Here is a 22521-nt window from a genome sequence, read left to right as displayed (position 1 = left end):
TGAATTTTTTGGCTACCATTATGCAGAAGAGTGACGACTGTGTTTAGACTGTGCGAACTCAGTAAACACTCCATATGCATTAAACCTCACTTGCATCCCTGCCTAAGTCATATCTAATATTACTATGCGAAAAATTGTTCTAATTAAATCGAATGCTAGTTGCTAATATCATTGGAAGAAACTATAGAGTCAAACTAACTAAAATTATAATGTTGATGATTTTAGACAGGACAAAAATTAAATCTGGGTAACTTGACAAAATTCTATCTAGTAGAAATGACACAATTATTTTAGTAGTCTTGACCAAATTAATTTAAGTTCATAAAGCAAGATTACAACAAATCATTTCGAACAAATTTGATTGTGTTGGATAAATATAATTCAATTTCGTGGAAAACCGTTCCTTAATTTAATTAAGTTGGTTCAACAGATTATTTTTTTGAGTGTGGGTTTGCTGAGCTCAACTTCTACACACTCTGACCCAAGACTCCCGGCGGTCATACACATCAAATTGTTTGCAGGCTGGCAAGTTGGACAAAGACCACAGCTAGCTTGTGTTTGAGGCAGCAATTGCTGGACTACAGGAACAAAGTAGGAGGGATATAACACTGGCTTATGCCTCACACCTGCATTAGATTAAACTAATCGTCACAGATGTGGATGGGATTGGAATGGGTTACATTTTCACAAATTTTATCATCTGTAAATTATTAAAAAATAATTCATTGATATTTAGTAAATTAATCAGATAGTTCAAGATACAAAGTCCATCAGATGTATGATATGAATCACTTAAATCACTTGCTATGCAGTGTTTTAATGCAATGCTAAGCCAAATCAAAAGCCAAATTGAAAAAGTAATTAATAATGACTGCAGTTTTTCTTAATAAACCGCCTGTATTAAACATCATAATGCCAAAAGTAAAACAGATTTCATGGTTCAGTAACGCTACTAAAATGTCTTTCATGAGGAGGATACACATTTTGTCAAACTGTCAGAGTGCATGTGGACAGAATAGACCCCCTCAGGAGAAGACTTGTTCCTCAGACACCAGACATCAACATCTGCTCTGATCTGTGTCTCATTACACACACAGAGCTCCTCTGAATTCATGAGCATGTTTAATGGGAACAAGGCAGGACTTGTGTTGGGAGGAACACACTAGATTCTACAGCGTCTTCTGCAAAACTCCCAACATGCTTTAGGACCAGTTAAACATTGGCATGTGAATATAGCATTGAACACTGAATATATCCAGAGGTGTCAATTCCAGGGGTCAGAAAGTAAAAGTCCTGCATTTATGTTTATTCCACCCATTAACTCAGCCAGCTGATTTCACTAATTAGTTCTATCTCCTGGCTGAAAAACTGTGCTAATTAGCAAATCCAGGTGATTGAAACAAAATACTGAGGAGGAATTTTACTTTCTGAACCTGGACTTGACACCTCTGATCTGAGCCTGCCGAAACACACAGAGTCAAGCATGATTACCTCCAAGAATTCGATGGATTCATCTAAACAGTTGAATTTTTGATATGTGATGCACATTAATGCAATCATATCTTTCCAAAAAGAAAATCCCAGAACCTCAATGTTCTTGTATTGATGTCAGGATTTTAAATCAGAAAAGGAAAGCATTTTAACTTAATAAATTATACTCACTAATAAGGTCTTTTCTGCATTATTCATAAGCACACTTGAAATGGAAAGAATTACATCCCCCTGAATCCAGTTATCTTTTCTATTACAAAGCGAATCAGATTTTAATATATAGCCTATATATATATATAATATATATTAGGGCTGGGCAGGTTAACGCGTTATTATCGCGTTAACGCAATTATTAATTAATGCCAACAATTTTTTTATCGCACGTTAACGCAGTTTTTAAAAAAATTATTATTATTATTTTGAAAGTCCGTTGCTCACTGGCTCTGAATACACATAGGACTACAGTCAAACTATGATCACAGGAGGGGTGGGATGTTGGTCCGCCAGCAAATAACCCACCCAAACAAGCAGTGGAGAGAGGCAGGTTCTCTGTGGTGAACAGTTAAAGGGTTGCGCTCCGCGAGTGAATGACAGGCGCTCTCTATGGATAGTACCTATAAACCTATAGATAATAACTATTTAGATTCTAGAAACTCACTTACAGCGAGCCGAGGATCAGTCTCTCTTCTAATGATTTGTGCTGCGCGTCCTTTATAAAAAGTTATAGACAATTAAACTTCGGCAACGAGCGGGCGCGGGCGCGTGCGTGAGGCGAGCATGACCGCAACAGTTTCACAGGAACGCACCCGCTTGTCGCTGCACCTTGTGCTCGACCACTTCACCTCACTCTTGGCTGATTTATACTTCTGCGTCGGACTTACGACGAAGACTATACGCTATAGACTACGCGTTGGTTTTCATTTATATCTCTGCGTCGTTGTCCGCGTTGACGCGCAATTACACATGCAGAGGGAGCGTGTGAAACCCGGGGAGAGGTTCTAGCAATCACAGCGCTTGCGGTACGCGTAGATTTGACGTTACATTTTTGGAGAGGTGCACGTCAGGGTACGCCGAAGTGTACGCGCTCTACACAGCTACGGCGTGAGTATAAAGTGTATTTGTTTTTTTACTCTGTTTAATGTAATCTTACGTGGGAAACCATGCCATGACCAAACCTACGCTATAAGTAACATGCAAGGAAAAAGCCTTTTCTCACTAACACTCACAAACGAAAACAACAAACACTAAGTGGGTCTGGCGTAAAACAAAAGATGAGTATGCCGAAAAGCACCTCATCCCCACCGTGAAGTATGGTGGAGGATCTGTGATGCTTCTCTTCCAAAGGCCCTGGGAACCTTGTTAGGGTGCATGGCATTATGAACGCTTTGAACTACCAGGACATTTTAAATAAAAACCTGATGGCCTCTGCCAGAAAGCTGAAGATGGGTCGTCATTGGGTCTTTCAGCAGGATAATGATCCAAAACATGTGGCAAAATCTACACAAAAATGGTTCAGCAGTCACAAACTCAAGGTCCTCCCATGGCCATCTCAGTCCCCAGACCTCAACCCAATCGAAAACCTGTGGGGCGAGCTAAAGAGGAGAGTGCATAAGAGAGGACCCAGGACACTGGATGATCTAGAAAGATTGTGCAAAGAAGAATGGTCAAAGATCCCTCTCTCTCTGTGTTCTCCAATCTTGTGAAATGTTATAGGAGGAGATTAAATGCTGTCTTGTTGGCAAAAGGGGGTTGTGCAAAGTATTAACATCAGGGCAGCCAATAATTGTGGGACACATGATTTCAATTTTGGTTTTATATATATATATATATATATAGATATATATGCACACACACACGTATAAATACAAGTGTATAAATATAAAACTGGGGGTGGTGATGGCGCAATGGATAAGACACATGCCATTGGTGTGAGAGACCCGGGTTCGAATCCACTGTGATACACCAATGTGTCCCTGAGCAAGACACTTAACCCCTAGTTGCTCCAGAGGCGTGCGACCTCTGACATACAGCAATTGTAAGTCGCTTTGGATAAAAGCGTCAGCTAAATGAATAAATATAAAATGTAAAATGTAAATGTAAGTGATGGTATAACCACTTAAGTGATGGTTATAGAGAACATATGCCTCTTGAGAAGCACAATAGAAGGGTATTGGACATCTACAAGGCTAAGAACAGAAAGTGAGGAGGATTGTATTTGGACATGCTGATAATGAAGCTCTTCAGTCATTCATTTAGTCCCACTTTCAGACCAATATCTTTGAGTAACTTTCATACTGAAGTATCTCTGACAGTGAGAGTGCAACTCAATCCCCTACAGCTGACCACACTGTTCAGTGAGTTTACCCACAGCCACAATAATAGACTGCACTACAATGAAGAGGTAGATACTCAAATAATGGCACAGAAGCCTCTGTGAACAGAAAACACAGAGGAAATTGGTGGAAAAGGTTACTCTGTGCGGTAGAAATTAATAAATGCTGACAACTGCACAAATGGTACGTTTTAAACGTCTTTAAAAGAAGACGTTTAAAAATTAAAGCCTAATTACGTAAAATATTTACGGTTCTTTTATATCGTAAAGATAATTTTATAATTGGTTTTTAGCCTTTTTGCAGATAAATTATAGATCCTTTAACCCTATACACCAAACATATAGCTAAACATTATACTAAACAATATAGCATTAAAAAGATATTTTGAGCAGCTAGCCCTTCGGGTGTAAATAAATTTCATTGTATTGCTGTCAATACATAAATATTGTTTCAGTGTGTATAAAAACGTAAGAAAATGTGGTAGAACCTAACATTACGTAAAAATACACACAAACACGTGATGAGATCATGTTGAATAAAAACTAGCAATTGTGTAAAACCAGACCAGATGGACTTTTTCAAAGGCACAAATTAATTTTTCTGCGGTTGACTCTCTCTGTGGCCGAAACCAGATTTTTTTTAAATCCACGTCATCCTCTCTTTAGTAGCGAGTAGCTCATAGATCTGCACAGTCAACTACTCCAAAATCCCACCATAATAAAGGGTTTTATTTAAGGCAATGTAAAAAGTGCATGAGCAGACAAAATAACTGGTAGTGGAAAAATGATGTAGGAATAAAAACATTGTGTGAGGTGTAGCGAGAAACTTGAAATGTGTTATTTTAGGAAGAAGGGGCACAGAGAGTGCAAAAAGTCAGGATGGTTGTGGGCTGCTGTATGAAAACGGACTCGGAAATGGAGAACAGCGAGAGCCAGGGACTCCCTTTTGGGCCTGTGCTCTCTGAAAGACAAGCCCAATTTATCATGTGTGAAGTGCAGCTCTCCGTTAACACCCCGAACGATTAAACGAGCAGACATGAGATGTCCTGGGGAGCAGAAAAATAACAGAGTCTGGAAAAATCATTCAAGAATCCATGAACCTCTCGTGCCTGTTCCATCGGCAAAGAAAAACACACCTCAAATGTTATAGTTCCTCTAAGTGTCTTGGCCAGAATGATTCCGGTTAAGAGGGCCAAGACAAAAACCATCAATTTGCTCTGAACGTTGGGTTCTGTTGGAAGACTAAACAGGGTTTACTGCTAACAGTCTCATCTGCCGTTTGACCATATACACTCACAATCCATAAGAACTGTTAAATAATCAATCAAAGGGGCGGCAGCCGTTTAGTACCGCAACAGAAAGATGGGATCTCATACACTGCCTGAAGTTCGGTACAAAATTGCATGTATTGCACAAAAATGACAAAATCTTTCTCTACAACCTTATTTCAAATGTTAAAAGTCCCCCTGTGGTGAAAATCAAGCTTTTAATTTAGTTTACATGTCTATGTGGTGTTGTTAATATGCTTTAAGACAAACCATGTGTAAATTCATAAGTCAACACCATTGCTGAGTATTTTCTCCTTAAAACTGCAGTGAACCAAAGACAGTCTCAAAAACACAGTTTGAAATCGCTGGTGTTTCTGACGTCACAAACTACCTTGTAACCGATCAGATCAACGTGTGATCAACGAGTGGATCTCTGACCTGCTGTGAGTGAGTGGAGGCGGGGCTCATTTGCATATTCATAGAACCACGCATACTAAATGAGGCAAGGGTGTCAAATTACATTCAAGCTATTTTAAAGACGAAAGACTCGGACCCGTCCGAACCCGAACCAGACGAACTAATCATTTCTCTTTCCGGTACTGACAGCATAGCCTATATGGGACTGACAGGAAGAACGAAAGACTCGGACCCGGACGAACCCGAAGACTCGAGAGAGATGACCTAATCATTTCTGTTTCCAGTACAGATTCAGAACCCATATGTTGCGCAATGCGCATGCGCGGTCAACACAAAATGAACGAATCACTCTCTGAGACAACTCGGTAGTCCCGAGTCATATTAAAGATTCGTTCAAAATGAACGAATCATTCATGAACGACACATCACTGGACAGGATGCACGTGACAGATCTGTCCATTAAAGATGACGTGATAGTATGTCCCAAAGCTTGCCTACTCTTTTGCGACACACTCAAAAGTATGTACTTTTTCTTCACAAAAAGAGTACATACTTTTAGGTCGTAGTACAAGTAGGCGAATTGGGACTGGGTCCGAGTGTGTCCGAGATTTTTTCCACAATTTGCAGCACTGAATTTTTCTTTACTCTAAATGACTCAGAGAAACTTTACTACGGTATATGCTAAGAAAGGATGAGCTGTAAAATACATTACACACTATAGGAGGTGGTCAACCCATTGTATTTGTTTATTTTATTTTATATTGTATTTATATTTTACATACATTATATTTATAATTAATATTAGGATAGACTAGAGATATTTTCTTCTGTTGTAATTATTATTATTGCTATTATTATTACCTATTATCCATGCAAAAATCCAAAAAAGACTTGTCTTTTTTTGTGCATTTGCTTAATGTCAAATAATGTCAAACATTTTGTTAAAGATTACAACATCTTTGACAAAAAACAAAACAAAACAAGTTTGTGAGTGTGTGCATCTGTGAGTTTTAGAGTTTGTGAGTGTGTGCATCTGTGAGTGTGAGAGTTTGTGAGTGTGTGCATCTGTGAGTGTGAGAGTTTGTGAGTGTGTGCATCTGTGAGTGTGAGAGTTTGTGAGTGTGTGCATCTGTGAGTGTGTGAGAGTTTGTGAGTGTGTTCATCTGTGAGTGTGAGAGTTTGTGAGTGTGTGCATCTGTGAGAGTGAGAGTTTGTGAGTGTGTGCATCTGTGAGTGTGAGAGTTTGTGAGTGTGTTCATCTGTGAGTTTGAGAGTTTGAGAGTGTGTGGATCTGTGAGTGTGAGAGTTTGTGAGTGTGTGCATCTGTGAGTTTGAGAGTTTGTGAGTGTGTGCATCTGTGAGTGTGAGAGTTTGTGAGTGTGTGCATCTGTGAGAGTGAGAGTTTGTGAGTGTGTGCATCTGTGAGTGTGAGAGTTTGTGAGTGTGTGCATCTGTGAGTGTGAGAGTTTGTGAGTGTGTGCATCTGTGAGAGTGAGAGTTTGTGAGTGTGTGCATCTGTGAGTGTGAGAGTTTGTGAGTGTGTGCATCTGTGAGTGTGAGAGTTTGTGAGTGTGTTCATCTGTGAGTGTGAGAGTTTGTGAGTGTGTGCATCTGTGAGTTTTAGAGTTTGTGAGTGTGTTCATCTGTGAGTGTGAGAGTTTGTGAGTGTGTTCATCTGTGAGTGTGAGAGTTTGTGAGTGTGTTCATCTGTGAGTGTGAGAGTTTGTGAGTGTGTTCATCTGTGAGTGTGAGAGTTTGTGAGTGTGTTCATCTGTGAGTGTGAGAGTTTGTGAGTGTGTTCATCTGGGAGTGTGAGAGTTTGTGAGTGTGTGCATCTGTGAGTGTGAGAGTTTGTGAGTGTGTGCATCTGTGAGTGTGAGAGTTTGTGAGTGTGTGCATCTGTGAGTGTGAGAGTTTGTGAGTGTGTGCATCTGTGAGTGTGAGAGTTTGTGAGTGTGTGCATCTGTGAGTGTGAGAGTTTGTGAGTGTGTTCATCTGTGAGTGTGAGAGTTTGTGAGTGTGTGCATCTGTGAGTTTGAGAGTTTGTGAGTGTGTGCATCTGTGAGTGTGAGAGTTTGTGAGTGTGTGCATCTGTGAGTGTGAGAGTTTGTGAGTGTGTTCATCTGTGAGTGTGAGAGTTTGTGAGTGTGTGCATCTGTGAGTGTGAGAGTTTGTGAGTGTGTGCATCTGTGAGTGTGAGAGTTTGTGAGTGTGTTCATCTGTGAGTGTGAGAGTTTGTGAGTGTGTGCATCTGTGAGTGTGAGAGTTTGTGAGTGTGTTCATCTGTGAGTGTGAGAGTTTGTGAGTGTGTGCATCTGTGAGAGTGAGAGTTTGTGAGTGTGTGCATCTGTGAGTGTGAGAGTTTGTGAGTGTGTGCATCTGTGAGTTTGAGAGTTTGTGAGTGTGTGCATCTGTGAGTGTGAGAGTTTGTGAGTGTGTGCATCTGTGAGAGTGAGAGTTTGTGAGTGTGTGCGAGTGTAGTGTAGAAAACAAGTTCTGACATTCAAACAAATCAACAAGTTTTCTGATTTGTATTTTTCTTTATTTTTTATAAATTATTTATTGTACTGACAGCTCGGGTCCCTTTAAACAAAAATAAACATCTTTTTGTGCACTTTATTTATTTTTATTTTATATTAAAACCCTGTGTATTTGGCAGATGTAAAGCATACATGTGTATGTTTTTTTGTGTTAGTCCATTTGTTTATTCTTACTTTAAGAGCTCAGGGATGTTCAAGGAGCAACCTGTTTGTGCACTTTCTGAAGATTTTTTGCACTGTGAATATGCACTGTCAGTTCTGTTTTTGAATAAAGGGTTGGAAATTAATGCTTTTTTAAATTTTTTATCCGATTCATCAATGAATCGAAAAAACAATCGACAGATTAATCGACTATTAAAATAATTGTTAGTTGCAGCCCTAAAGATGAGTTTTAAGGGATAAAATGATGCACGAACGTACACTACAGAACCAAACTACAAGTGTGAATCGCCCAGATTTCATTAATCTGTGGTGTTTTGGACACAGGTGTGTATGGCACGCATTGAGTGCTAAAAGAGCTGCAACCAGGTGAAACATGGGCACAGGAAATGAGGAGGGAGGAATAATGAGGCTCTTTGGTTTCTGAGTCACCCTGACTGTACACTAACGCTTTTTACAGAGCGTCTCAGATGTATATCTGCACAAAGACAGGCCTGTAATTAGCGAGTCTGACGCAAACAGACTTAGACTCCACTTTTATTGCTGCCGTCCTATTCTCATGACTGATAACAACAAATGGGTTACTCGAGTGGGCAGACACATGAAAAAGCTTGAAGCCTCTTCTTACCTTACTTGGAGAGGAGCTCTCTCAGTTTGATGTGCTTTGTCATCCCCGCTAGTACATCTACCCGTATCACAGTCCTGATCAAATGAGGGCTTTCCACTTAAAGTAACCTTTCATATTACCAGCTGCTCCACTTTATCAAATTCTTGATAAGATCAAGGCATCTGAAACATCCACAGAACCAAACTCTGAACCGACAAGATCCTAAATATGTGTAACGGATAGAATATGTTTTCCATCAATGAAGATGGTGATATATACTACCGTTCAAGTTTGGGGATTACATTTTTTTTTTACTGTATTCAAAAGAATCTTGAAAACTAAAATATTCATCAGCAGAAACTGTTTTCAACATTAATGATCAGATATCTTTCTTGAGCATCAAATCAGCATATCAGAATGATTTCTGAAGGCTCATGTGACACTGAAGACTGTTACATTTTAAAATCTATTACATAAGAATATCAGTTATTTTAAATTGCAATATTGCACAATATGGCTGTTTTAGCTGTTTGGTTCAGTGAATGCAGCCTTGATGAGCATAAGAGACTATGTTTTAGAGACTTTCTAAAACATAAAATATTACGGTAGTGTATCCATGAGAACCAATGACATTTGGTGTCAAAGACATTAAATCTGGCGTGATGCAGGGGCCCTTTCTTTTCTTTTCTTTTCTTTAGAAGAGCCACAAAACAAAAGTCAGATGGACTTTCTATGTTTTTTCTACTTTGTGAAGCTTGACTGTATAAATTAAAATCCACTTTTGCTGAGTGGAAACAACAACTCAGACATTAATGATAATTATGTGTGATTAAAGGATGCCATTTTTCGTTTTGAGTGAAATATCCCTTTAAACTTCTAACATGAGTCACTACAGATGGAGTGGGATAGAGCCTTGGCCAAACTCAAATACAGGCCCTTTCGCAAACCTGCATCATCTGGTCTTTATTAATATAGTAAACCCTCCAACTGTGCTCAAAGAACGCGGTGTGAGGCGGCGTATGTGTCCCAACCAGGCAAAAACAATCCATTTCCAACTGCTGACCCCGATCTTTAGGTTTAAACTGATTCCTGAATCCAATCAGAAAGAAGAGAACTGTAAACATCATGACATCAAACACACAAGAGAGAAAGTGAGAGAGCGCTCATAACATAAGCCATGAATGATTGCACAGGCTGAGAAATGAAACGCAGATGTCATTGTGTACACGTTCAATAAATAGAGGCACATCTAGTTTCACTGCCTGTGTTCCATTAAGTAACAAACTTTTTTTATTAAGGGCATTTTATTGATAACTTAACTCTCTAGACAGTTCTCATTAGAGTTTCTTGTACTTCTAATGCTCATCCATAGAAAAGGGATTTGAACTTTGACTTCTAGCAATTTCTAACTACTTCTAATTTTGTTTATACCTTATCCTGCACCATTTGTGCTACAGACAGGATTGATATTGTACGACTGGTTTTCTTATGTTTCTTATGCTCACCAAAATTGCATTTCTTGGTCAAAAAAAACCCAGTAAAACACTAACATTCTGAATAATTATTTTTACAATTTTCTAATCAGAGCAGCGTAAACCAATTTACAACAGACTGGGTCATCTGACCAATCAGAGCAGAGTAAACCGATCACAACAGACTGGGCCATCTGACCAATCAGAGCAGAGTAGACCAATCACAACAGACTGTGCCATCTGACCAATCAGAGCAGAGTAGACCAATCACAACAGACTGTGCCATCTGACCAATCAGAGCAGAGTAAACCGATCACAACAGACTGGGTCATCTGACCAATCAGAGCAGAGTAAACCAATCACAACAGACTGGGTCATCTGACCAATCAGAGCAGAGTAAACCAATCACAACAGACTGGGTCATCTGACCAATCAGAGCAGAGTAAACCGATCACAACACACTGGGTCATCTGACCAATCAGAGTTTAGGCTCTCAGAAAGTAGATCCTTTATCGAACCGTTTGAGAAACTGTGAGAAAAGAGCTTATGCTGCCATGTAGATTATGAGAAAAATTCTCATAAGATTATAAGATTGTGGCCCAGTCCCAATTCGCCTACTTATACTACGACCTAAAAGTATACTCTTTTTGTGAAGAAAAAGTACATACTTTTGAGTGTGTAGCAAAAGAGTAGGCAAGCTTTGGGACATACTATCACGTCATCTTTAACGGACAGATCTGTCGCGTGCATCACCGTAAACTGCCTTGTCAATCATCTCGTCACAGTTAAAATCCTCCATTCAATCTAATTTGATTTCCTACCGTTTCGGAGAGCACGTTCATCTGCCAGTCGTGGGTCTTTCATGCGGAGACTCTCATCATTTGTTTGCAATTTGAATATAATGATGCATTTAAAAGGTAATGGCTAAACATCTTTACAAAAGTTCACAATGCTGCTGCAGATGCAATATAATGTAGACAACGTTGAATAAATACATTTTCGTCAGGTTAGATACTGATAATTAATCACTCAAACCCCTTTATCTAAACCTCTCTACATAACCGCCGGCCTTGCGCGTCCTCCATGTCTGTACACTCTAAAAACGAATTCAGAGGACCTTTAGTCATTACTTAAATATATATATTGGTGTGAAATAAAAAATCAAGTTCTGAAATGCTGTTAGACTTTTTACTTGTAATTGTTATTTTATTGAGCTTGGATGACACACAAATAATGCCTATTGATTAAATGTACTATCATGACTTTAACCTTCAGAGTTTAACCTTTTCAGTTAATCAAAAAATAATGTAATTTTAAGTTCTGTTAATGTAAGATACTATTTGATGACGTGTAAACGGCCCACAGTTTCCCTCTTTGCATGTGCACGCATTTTCAAAACTAGACGAGTGACCACACGGCCACAGCTGAAACTCATTGAAGCGTGATGTGGTGAATGGTAAGTAATCTTATGCTTAATTAGGCCTACATTTATTTGCATTCGCTCAGGATTCTGCTGGTGATAGCCGTTGGCGGTTCAAAACCAGAGTAAAGATAGTTTGAGGTTTGATATTTAGATTTCGCTTCGCTGTGGTCCCGCAGTGCGGTGTCGTAGACATGCAAATAATATCTCATGTCGTTATTCACGATTTGTGAATTCGTGAAAGTTGGTCACTTAGAAGTCTGAACCCAGTGTCATCTTGACATGCTAGATTTGAATTTTTTCACATCAATGCTCTGTAAACCAGTCGCTATAAGTCCGTTTTTCATGTTTAACAATGTAAGTTATAATAACAATTTATAATAAACACACACACCGCTGGATTACAAAAACACTAGACTGAGCTTGATTTGTGAAAACTTTCACAGTTCAGTTTGGGTTCGTTAACCCTTCCCTGTTTAACTTAACCATTCTGATTTGAGAAAACCTTCACATGTTAGTTTAGGTCAAGTTAACTCTTCCCTGAGTGTTTAACTTAACAGTTCTGATTTGTGAAAACGTTCACATGTCAGTTTGGGTCAGTTAACCCTTCCCTGAGTGTTTAACTTAACCATTCTGATTTGAGAACGTTCATAGGTCAGTTTGGGTCAGTTAACCTTTCCCTGAGTGTTTTAAATGAACCATTCTGATTTGTGAACACTTTCACAATGCAGTTTGGGTCAGTTAACCCTTCCCTGAGTTTAGTTTTGTGCTACTCATGACATTTTTCCACGTGGCTTTTCAAGTTCTGTCGGTATTCTGTGTTGGATTACTGTAGTACTCACCAGTGTTTTGGTTCCTGTCTGGATTTTGTCTCAAAACTGACAGTTAACAAATCAAGATAGAGGTATCAAACCAGACTAGTAGAGTTAAACTCTCAGGGTAGGGTTAACTGACCTAAAAATGCATTTTGAAAGTTTTCTCATATCAGAAAGGTTAAGTTAAACACTCAGGGAAAAAAACGAAAATACTTGGGCCAGCAGCATGTGTCCAATTTTCAATCTTAACCGTTCTATTTCATCAGAAACGATCTTAAAACCGGGCTTTAAAGGGTTAGTTCACCCAAAAATTAAAATTCTGTCAGTAATTACTCACCCATGTTGTTCCAACCCCGTAAGACTTTCGTTCATCTTCGGAACACAAATTAAGATATTTTTGATTAAATCTGAGAGCTGGACACTCCTCCATAGCCTTCTTAAGGGATCGAAACTGGTCGGCCCAAAAGTTATTAAAGACATCGTTAAAATAGTCCGAGTGATTACAGTGGCTCAATCTTAAGTTTATAAAGCGACGAAAATACTTTTTGTGCGCAAAAAACAAACAAAAATAACGACTTTATTTAACTATTCATTTCCTTCTCTGTGGGCCTCGAGTGAGTTCACGTAGTTACACTACGCAAAGCTTCTAGGTTGAACGTCACACGTAGGCTCACTATTGGCCGACGTTGGTCATGTGTGTGATGCGTGTGACGTACAACCTAGAAGCTTTGCGTAGTTTCACTTCGTGAAATATCACGGCCGTACAGAGAAGGAAATGAATAGTCGAATAAAGTCGTTTTTTTGTTTGTATTTTGCGCACAAAAAGTATTCTCGTCGCTTGATAAACTTAAGGTTGAGCCACTGTAGTCACTCAGACTATTTTAACGATGTCTTTCATAACTTTGGGCCGGCCAGTTTCGATCCCTTAAAGCCTGGTTCACACGGGACGATTTTAAAATTGTCGGCCGATTTTTCCAAACCTGAGAGACCCCACAAACGGTGATAAAAAAATCACGGATCTAACAGTTTTGGTTGTACAGTGTGAGGTGCGCAGCCACACAGCAAAAAATATCCCCGATTTGAGATCGGAGCGGTCCCCACGTCCTCCAGAGCAGACGAGAGCACTCTTAACACACCACACACGGCAGGAATATCTGATCGGATTATTTTACGATAATCGGAGCATCCTTAAGATTGTCGGAAGGGGTGAATCGGGGCTAAAATCGACCTAATTATCATGCCGTGGGAACCAGGCTTAAGAAGGCTATGGAGGAGTGATCCAGCTCTCAGATTTAATCAAAAATATCTTAATTTGTGTTCCGAAGATGAACGAAAGTCTTACGGGTTGGAACAACATGAGGGTGAGTAATTACTGACAGAATTTTCATTTTTGTTGAACTAACCCTTTAAGTGTAAAATACCGAACTTGTCCTTTAAGTTAAACACTCAGGGAAGGGTTAACTGACCCAAACTGACATGTGAAAGTTTTCACAAATCAAGCTCAATCTAGTTTTTTTGTAATCCAACGGTGTGTGTGTTTATTATAAATTGTTATTATACATTGTTAAACATGAAGACTTAGCGACCGGTTTACAGACAAGAGCTTTGCTGTGAAAAAAATCACAAATCTAGCATGTCAAGATGACACTAGGTTCAGACTTCTAAGTGAGCGACTTTGAGCTATGCCGAACTTAAAATTAAAATTCAGGGGATAAAAACACTGATTTCGGACCGGAGTAACCCGTTACACAAATTCACAAATCATAACGACACGAGATATTATTTGCATGTCTACGACACCGCACCTTTTGCTCGTATTTTAACACAAAAGGGTGTTGTTAATGTTTATGAATAAAATGTAACGTACACAAATAAAATAAAAGTGACCAGCGTCTATCTCCTGTTCTCTGCTGTTAGCGAGCAGCTGCTCTCTCCCTGGGTCTCAGTGCTTGTTTTCAACAGAAACACTCTGACAGCCTGCTCTCATTGTCTGTTGAGAATCTATTTTGAAGAACCATATTTCATTTATAAGGGTTAATAATTTAATATTCATGTTAAGACAGTTAATGTGATAAATAATTAGTTCAAAACATGGATTCAAGTTCTCCGTCGCTATCAGGCAATTTATGAGATCAATGTATCGGAGAACAAAAAAGTGTTGGCTGATTTTTATTGACAGATTGTCACACTCTACAGCCAATGGTATCGTTAACAGCGTGTGCACGCCTGACCAATGACAGTGTAGTGACCACCATACATTTCAATTGAATGTTTGATTTGAAGGGATAATTACTCTGGTTAATTTCTACGAAAATTGATGCTTTACGTTGTAGAAAGGCCAGTAATTGTAATACAGTTCATTTAAATGTTTTGAAAGGGAAATATATTAAAAGATGAATGTTACAGGTATGTTTAAAAGAGAAATATATTACAATTTAAAAATGTTGTTAAAAAGATAGTGATTGGAAAGCTGTTTAAAAATATAAATAATTCCTTATAAAAGTCAGTCATTTCATTTGTTTTATTTAACATACAGATTGTGAATTCATGATGAATAATTGTTTTGCTTGCACTAAAATATACTTGCATTCATGTTGAAAATTATTAAGTTCATGCTACTTAGAAATGTGTTTTAATGTGGCCTAAAAGCTTCTTCACCTTACTTAAAACATTATGTTGGATCAACTTAAATACTTGCATTTGTGTTAGTTAGAAATGCGTTTTATTGTGGCCTAAAACATCGCTTTGAATTAATGTAATTCTGCCAGCAGTCTTAACCTAAAAATTCTAGTGGAAAACGTTAACAGATTTTTTTTCTGTTGACCCAATGTTTTATTTTTTAGAGTGTAGTTTTTTAACACTTTTTACTCGTGTTTGTAGTTCTAACCGAATCCTCTTCCAATGCGCGAATGGGTTGTGGGCAATATTAGCCGTAGAGTGCGCATCGATCTGCACTTCGGATTCTGACCGGAAATAGTAGACCATCCGGGTATCTTTGGAACACTCATTTCAACATACTATGATTTGGGACGTACTAATTCTATTTTCGAATACTATTTAGGACGGATAGTATGCAAATTGGGGCTGGGCCTGTGAGGTTTTTTTTACCTGGGATGCATCTAAACCTATTGTAGCAGACTCCAAAACAAGATTAGGAACCTTTAAAATAGCACAACAGAGGCTCTTTAAATTGGTGCAACAATCTCCTTGGAGTAATCGTTTCCTCTTAGGCCAATATGAAATCAAAACTTATTGCATGTTCAGGGTGTAAGTGATTTATATTTGAACATTATTTCAAATAAAAAAAAGTTTGTCTTAATCTTTCATCAAAATGTAATAACTTACTAATCTCTGAAGACATCTTACAACTGCCACAGTATCACTGTATCCCGAAAGCCTCCTCGACGACCAAAACCTTTTATGACTATTATTTTCAAAGTTCCTTCTTTTCAGAATATTGAAAACAAATATATCCTACGGCCCAAAAATGTGGAAATGATCGTATAGGCAGCTCAGGTTTTGGAACAGAGATAAATGTTAAAAGCTTTTCAAAAAAAATCTTGGTTATTTCATAATGAAACACTGTTTTGGTATGAAGTAATTTGAAACGACAATTCTATTAAGATTTTGAACAAAAACAGCTAGTCTTCTTTCCAGTTTTAGAGCTGTTTTTAAGGCCAATCACATACAAACAATGTGAGACTAAACTACACAGGTTTGGAATGAAGCCCATGCGTTTCAATTATGATAAAAGAAAGTGAGACTTAAAATGAGCCTAGAGTGCAAGAAGAAAATTTACATCCCACTCCAAGAGGGCCAGCCGATGCTAGACTGTTACATACTTGTGGAAGTATGCTGTATTAAACATGAGGCAATGTCCTGTGACTGTTTATGAGGCAAATTAAAAACAGATTTCAGAGCGTTTGCTAGCGTATCATTAAAGAACCAGCATCTCAGCAGCTCAACATGAAACAGCAATCTATTGAAAATAGACTTCCATCTTTATCAGAGCAGGAATGAATCAAAATCAATGGCACAATATCACTTTCAGACAACTCCAGAGAAAAAAAACAAGTGTTCACACACCCTTCCACAGCTTACACATGAAACAGATTAAATCACTTTGCATGAATCTGCAAAAACACATCTAACATCTTGTATTAAGTGCCGGTAATGACAGTGGGAAAGGCTACTTTGATTCAAATAATTTATAGCTAAATAGTTCACAAATTACTGACTTCACAATGTCTACCAATTTACAGTATTGAAATTTTTCAAAGCTTTAAAACTAGGAACAAACTCATCATTTTCAATTGTTTCATGTACTTTTTTACTATACATTCTGTCATCATTTACTCACATCAATACAAATCTGTATGACTATGAAACAATGTTGGTAATCAAACCATTTGGTTACCACTGACTTCCATTGTATGTATGGAAAACTTAATTATTTTATGTCCCTCAGAACAAAGAAAGTCACACAGATTTGGAGTGGCATGAGTGCGAGTGAGTAAATGATGACAGTATTTACTTTTTTTTTTTTTTTTGGTGGGGGTTGAAATATCCCTTTAAGGACGTAGAAATGTTCCATGCATTTCTTTTTCTAGCTTATAAAACCAGATAAGTCCTCGTAGACATGCATAGACATGGCCAGCTACAACTCCCTCTCACCAAACACCGGCACTTCTACATTTGCCAATCTTCAAGCAGGAGGAACCAATCAACAATTCTGACTTGTGGTGCAGCCTGAATCATAAGCACACCATGTTGGTTAGTTTGGCGAGAGGAGAATTAGTCCTGGGTTCTCCCAAGGTTTTTTCCTCCATTTCTGTCACTGATGGAGTTTGGGTTCTTGTCAATGTCGCTTGTTTAGTTGAGGAAACTTAATGTTCAACAGTATTATTGATCTGACTGTTGGATGAGAACTGAACTGAGCTGTTTTCTGCAGAGCTGCTGTATAGATGAAATGAACTAATTTCATAATTGATGATTGGTAACACTTTACAATAAGGTTCATTAGTTAACATTAGTTAACTACATTAGTTACCGTGAGCTAATAATGAACTGCATTTTTACAGCATTCATTAATCTTTGTTAATGTTAATTTCAACATTTACTAATACATTATTAAAATATGGTTAACACTAGTTAATGCACTGTGAACTAACATGAACAAACAATGAACAGCTGGATTTTAATTAACTAATGTTAAAGATTAATACAGTAACGAAATACAGTAACGAATGTATTGCTCATAGTTAGTTCATGTTAGTTAATACATTAACCAATGTTAACTAATGAACCTTATTGTAAAGTGTTACCTGATGATCTTTACAGTTATTGAACTGAATCAACACTGAACAATGACACTGATGTGTTTTTAGAGCTGCTTTACAGCAGAATTGAACTTCGTTTGAATCATTGAATCATTATTTTCCTGTTCTCACTGTAAAGCTGCTTTGAAACAATCTGTATTGCATAAAGCCCTATATAAATAAAGGTGACTTGACTATTAAACTTTTTTACTTATTATGCTGATAACATAATTTACATGTGTATATATATATATATATATATATATATATACACACACACACACACACACACACACACACACACACACACACACACACACACACACATTGACCACACTGTATATTATCCACCATGGTGCTTTGCTTCATGACCCCTTCATCTAGACACAAAATATTTGCCAATCTCCTGTCAGTGCTGAATATGAACATAACGTATTTTTGAATAAATTCCTCCAGTGAGTGTGAAGCCAACAGAACATGCCTGTGGGTTATTAGTTTTTGGCTTATCTCATCTGAAAGGCTCTGAGGATCAGTCACCTGGAGGAATGCAGCGAGCCGCGCTGAACACCTGCCGAAGCAGACGTGAATGAGTGTGTGTGTGTGTGTGTGTGCGTGTGCGTGTGCGTGTGCGTGTGCGTGTGTGTGTGTGTGTGTGTGTGTGTGTGTGTGTGTGTGTGTGTGTGTGTGTGTGTGTGTGTGTGATGGACACGCTGAGATCTACCGCTGGCTGACGGCCATCACACTCCAGCAGATCCATGATTCATGAAGGTGTAAGGATTACAAACTTAAACCTATCTGGACAGGCGCGCTTGACGTTTGTTACTTTTTCTGTGGGAGAGGTAGAGGGAAGGACAGTTTATACATTTCAGATAGGATGCAAGACCTACAGGATTTACAAATGTCTTATTTAAGTGCCATTCATAAAATGTAATGTTTTTGCACTATAAAACGGTCACATTGTGCGCTGAAAACATTTCAGTTAGAAATATTCCATGTATGTTTGTTTATCCATTTGCATAACGAGACAAATTTTAAAACAAATTTGCTGTTTATATATTATATACATTATATGTGCAGCAAGATTATGGTTAAAACGAGATGAGACAGCAAAGTTATTCAGACCTCAAACTTTAAACAATGTATTTTGAACAAAATCTGGCCAAAACTAATGAGTTTGGAGTTTGTTTTGGGGTTTGCAAACACAAGCTTTCCAGAAAACTTTGCACCGTCTGTGAAATACGTTCAAATATTGACACTGAAATCTTTTCAGGTTCATTACTTCATTTAATCCAAAGTTAGACATGAGCAAAAATACAGTTCTTAGCATAAGTGAACACACCCATGCTAAAGTTGACTAAAAAGAGGAATAAAAAAATCATCTTTTGGAAATTGATCTTAATGCCTTAATTTAAAACATGAGGAAAAATCCAACCTTTAAGGACACCAATTTTCTTTGTAAATGAATAATATATCATAAATAAATAAATGTTCTTCCTTAAAATACAGGGGGCATAAGTCAGTACACCCCTGTGTTAAATTCCCATAGAGGCAGGCAGATTTTTATTTTTAAATGCCAGTTATTTCATGGATCCAGGATGCTATGCATCCTGAAAAAGTTCCCTTGGCCTTTGGAATTAAAATTACCCCACATCATCACATACTCTTCACTCTACCTAGAGATTGGCATGGTTTTATTTCAGTTCGTCTAATAGCTGGTTTGATTTGCATTGAGAGATCTTATGGAAAGTATCCCATGCCAATCTCTAGGTATGGTGAAGTGTATGTGTTCCTCATTTTTTTAATTAAGGCTTTAAGATTAATTTCCAAAAGATGATTTTTTATTCCTCTTTTTAGTCGACTTTAGCATGTGTGTGTTCACTTATGCTAAGCACTGTACATGAATACACTGGAGTGCAGAAAACCTGCAGAAAAAGTACAACGTTGTGCAGGTATTTTGGACTTGAACAAAGAACAAAAAAGTAGAGCTAGGTATTGACACAAATTACATGATCCAATTTGATTTTGATTCAGATTTCGATTAGATTCGCTTCGATATCTATTATTTTGGATATATCAGGTACAGTACATGGCAAATTTTCTCAAAGAAAAAATCTCTCTCAACTAATGCTGTAAAAACTATACATGGGAGTCAGTTGGTAGTTCTACATTACTAAAATATTGAAGGTTGAAGTTAACTGATTTGTATACAAAAAATTAAATTACCTTCAAGGTAGTTTTTATAATAATAAAGTTATAATAGGCCTACTAACATTATTTCTACTCCAACAAATTTTTGGAAAAATAAACATTGAATAAATCCGTCAAGTTGACGGCCACCATTTAAAACATGCAATATATATTGAAGAACATTAAAAATCATAATAAATATGTAATATGGTGCTTATATTTAACAAAATTCTCCTCATCTAGAGTTAATTTTTCTAGCTGTGACTAACCAATTTTTTGGTCATAGAAAATGTTTTTTCTGTGGTAAATATGACGATACGTGACATTGTTTACAAGCTGATGTCTTTATATGGTACTGATTTCAGTAAGTTGTACTGCATCTTCTAACACTTTCTGATGTTCATTCATGTTTATTTCGCGCTGTAACAGGTGTTAAAGCGGAGGAGATGATCGTTCACGTGCGCTCCGCTTCTCTTGAACTGTCAAGCCACATTAAAGAGTGCCAAAACGGTATTTATTGTTTGAATTTTGTAATAAAATGGACAGAATTTGAAATTTGAGACTTTGTTTTATAATAAACTGAAAACAGGATAGACTAATGGATTCTTGGGATTTAGGACTCGATATCGCAAAAATGAAAATCTATTAAAATCAAGAAATCAATATTTTTTACCCAGCCATACAAAATTATTTTGCCATGAGTTTATCATGGCTATTAAAGGTTTGCTAATAGTTGGAACTCAAAAACTTTCTACTTATACTTACTACTAATCTACTTATACTTCATAATTGTAACTAATAAAGTCATACCAGCTGACAAAAATATGTTCTAAGAATGTTTTGCTAATGTTCCCATTGAGTTATAATACATTATGCTCTCTGAATGTTACAAAATGTCCAGTTTTCTTTTAAATGTTTTAAACACATTTGTCTTGGTTATGTGAGCGTTATACGGGAACATTCTATGTTATCAATGCAAATATTATGAAAACATTACAGCTGAATGTACTATGAACACTCTAAAACGAGTAGAAACATTTCAAAAATGTTAGACGAACGTCCACTAAAACGTTTCAGAAAAAGCACCATGAACGATGTACAGATAATGTTTTAGTGAGTCATCACATTCTCAATGTTTAGTTGAGAACAGTATTAACATTACCGGATGAATTTTTGTTCATAAATTTGAGAGAACATAAGGGAAAATCTGAGAAGGTTCCCTGTTAGCTGGGATATTTAGGGTTGCTTTTATATGTGCTTTCCATAAATGTTACATATATATACACACTATAGAGATCTGAGGTAGCAGTAACAACAGCTTTTTTATGTCTTGATTTCAACAACATCTAGTAGTGCACTGGATGTTTGTTCAATGTCATATCTTGAAAGTAATTTTTATTCTACAGTCCTCCTTTTATCCATTTTTGCAAGTTACACCCAAGCCTCCCTTTGAGCACACAGCTTTCTAACCCTGTTTGGGAAAAATTGCCACACACACACACACACACACACACACACACACACACACACACACACACACACACACACACACACACACACACCACACACACACACACACACACACACACACGTACTGTTGATTAACATCTTACAAGGCATTAGATTAAAGGCATTTTAGCTTGAGGATCGGCCATTTCCTCATCTCAGCACATCAAGTGGTATTTATGAAGCGCACAGCTGGTTTTCACTCTGCTTTCCCCAACAGGATTCACACCCAATTAAATATGTTTGTTCCCTTCAAATTTGGACTAAATAAAACACGTTGATGTTGTACAGGTACAGTTTAACTCCTCAGACTAAAATGTCCCAAACACCAATAGTTGTTCCGGCCAAGACTCGCAGAGTTACTGAGTAAAGTGGCTTAGAAATGTCTTTAAAAAAATAATAATAATCAGCTGCCCTCACCTAAGAACTTCTCAGAGAGTATATATATTCAAACCACTGAAACATTCACCAAAACACCCTGGTTTTGGCCAGCTTTTGTTTCAAATGACATCACACCCCTCAGTTCTTCTGGTCCTTCAGTGGTCTCGTGATTTTCCTGCACGGGATTCAATTCTCCAGTAGATGTGGATAAATTGAGTAAGAAATCCAGGCGCTTTCTCAAAAGCTAATATCTTTTATAGCAGAAAAGCATCCATTTCTCTAATGAAAAACACAGCTCAAGGCAGCCATATGAATATGTATTTAAACATGAATAAGCACTTTGCTTTTTGTCTGATATTCTATTTATATCTGTCATGCAGAGTGGAAAAAACAAACTCGGAAATCAGCAGAGTGGCACCACAGAAGGAGATGCAGGCCAATTTTCCACCAGAAGGCAGCCGCATTAATGCTCTTCTCCGAGGAGAGATCAGTGCTGAAGTACTCAAGTTTATTCCCGATCTAACGCTGGGTGGCCTTTGGAAAAATGTCACCTAGTTGGTTTAATGTGGCGCTTGGACGAATTTGGGTCTTCAAGCTGCCAATGGAAA

General features: G+C 37.7%; 1 protein-coding gene across 1 annotated transcript in view; it reads right to left on the bottom strand.

The window, feature by feature from the left end:
- The window catches only part of ror2 (receptor tyrosine kinase-like orphan receptor 2), a 97071-nt gene that overhangs the window by 67504 nt on the left and 7046 nt on the right, over nt 1–22521 (bottom strand). The gene's annotated exons all lie outside the window — the stretch shown is intronic.

The sequence above is a fragment of the Siphateles boraxobius genome, unplaced genomic scaffold (genome assembly GCF_051911475.1).
Source record: "Siphateles boraxobius isolate OS27281-9 unplaced genomic scaffold, OSU_SipBor_1 25, whole genome shotgun sequence".
Lineage (NCBI taxonomy): Eukaryota > Metazoa > Chordata > Actinopteri > Cypriniformes > Leuciscidae > Siphateles > Siphateles boraxobius.
This window is presented reverse-complemented; position numbering and strand designations above follow the sequence as displayed.